A 1,816-nucleotide genomic window follows, 5' to 3' on the forward strand; every position below is an offset into this window, starting at 1 on the left:
CCGACTTTTACCTGGTTATCCATTCCTCAGTCCTTACCCGTTGGCAGGCTTCTTGGTTGTCTGTTACTGGTAACAAGCTACGTCTTGAGGTTATCTTGAGATGATTTCGGGGCTTTTTAGTGTCCCCGCGGCCCGGTCCTCGACCAGGCCTCCACCCCCAGGAAGCAGCCCGTGACAGCTGGGTAACACCCAGGTACCTATTTACTGCTAGGTAACAGGGGCATTCAGGGTGAAAGAAACTTTGCTCATTTGTTTCTGCCTCGTGCGGGAATCGAACCCGCGCCACAGAATTACGAGTCCTGCACCCTATCCACCAGGCTACGAGGCCCCATTACGTACTCTTAAATGTTGTGTTTCCTCGTGGCCGTCCTCCTTCCACCGTAACCGGCGGTGGGAAACAGCTCTGGCGAGGTTGCGTATTGGCCATACTCGCTTAACCCATGGTCACTTGATGGAGCGCCGCCCTGCTCCTTATTGTCCTAGTTGCATTGTCCCTCTTACAGTTGTGCATGTCCTTCTTGAATGTCCTGACTTCCAGGACGAGAGTGTGTCTTGCTTTCTGACCGCCCCTCGCGGTCACCTGTCCCTCAATAGAATTCTTGGTGACTCGGATACTTTTGATATCGTTCGCCTTATGCGTTTTTGTTCTCGTATTGGCATCCTTGGTGATATTTAGCGCCCTCTGATTATTTTGCGCATTTGATGATGCTACATAGCCTTCCCGGTTTGGTGCCTTCTTTTGATAATTACTTACTTACTCTTGTTCTCGCATGCATGCAAACTGACCACATGGCGTCGCCACAAGGGGACGCCAGGCCACCTCACAGTCCGAGGCCCCTAGGGCACGCCTACAGGCATGCAACTATTGGGCATGACCACAGCGCCGCCAAACGGTCCAGCACCTGTGCACGATGCGTGAGCCCGCCTGCCCGCCCACTAGGGCGCAGGCAAACGGGTGCCCCTAGGGCACGCCTGGGAGCAAGCAAAACCGGGGCACGGTCTGTTAGGGGCACGGCGCGAGACACACACCTGCCAAGGGGCATTGCGGCAGCAGGGGGTGGCCCCACACACTTAGGGCGCAGCGGGAACTCAGGGCCTTAAGGCCGGCCATAGGGACAGAGGACTCCATAACCTGGCCACGTGGCACGCCACCAGGCGACGCTGGGCCTCTCAGAGAGGGGCCCCACCGGGCACGGACCTGAAGGGCGCACCGGCAGACCCCAAGACAGGTGTGACGGGGCTGAGGACCCTAGGGAACTTGCTAGGGCGGGATGCACGGACCGCGAGGGGATGGCGCTAGGCACACGCCGGACACTGGGGACAGTCCTGACTAAATTTGTAATGGAAACAGCACTGTACCTTAAAACAAATTGAGTAGGGCAGGGCGCCCCTGGCGGATCAGTCTGGGAGGTATTTATTCATATTTATTCATTACTAACGTATTGCCAGGAAGTTTTCTGAAGCGTGTGTAGCATGTGGTAGTTTTTGGTAATTAGACGGACCGCGCTGGCTTATCGGAGCTCTACTGCCTCCTATTTACGTCAAATTTTCGTATAAAATTAGTATATTTCGAAGTAAAACAATGTTTTTTCAACTTCTACAGCCAGCACCGACATTGTAGTAAACAAATATGTTACATATGTTGTTTACCTACGTAATTCTAAGAGATAACTGGACAGATGTAATAGGACCCATTATCACCACACCAGAAATAAATATCTCTTCGATATCCCCAGAGTTAAACTTAATTTGTGTAAACACACTATGCAAATAAAGGGACCCAGTTTATGGAACTCACTCCCTACTGAATTGAAAA

The 1,816-nt window shown here is 52.5% G+C and overlaps 1 non-coding gene across 1 annotated transcript; it reads right to left on the reverse strand.

The window, feature by feature from the left end:
- Positions 1-256: 256 nt before the first annotated feature.
- TRNAT-CGU (transfer RNA threonine (anticodon CGU)) lies at positions 257-327 on the reverse strand. The gene has a single exon. It is a non-coding gene; the product is annotated as a tRNA-Thr (tRNA).
- Positions 328-1,816: the final 1,489 nt, after the last annotated feature.

Source organism: Procambarus clarkii, unplaced genomic scaffold (genome assembly GCF_040958095.1).
Source record: "Procambarus clarkii isolate CNS0578487 unplaced genomic scaffold, FALCON_Pclarkii_2.0 HiC_scaffold_672, whole genome shotgun sequence".
Classification (NCBI taxonomy): Eukaryota; Metazoa; Arthropoda; class Malacostraca; order Decapoda; family Cambaridae; genus Procambarus; species Procambarus clarkii.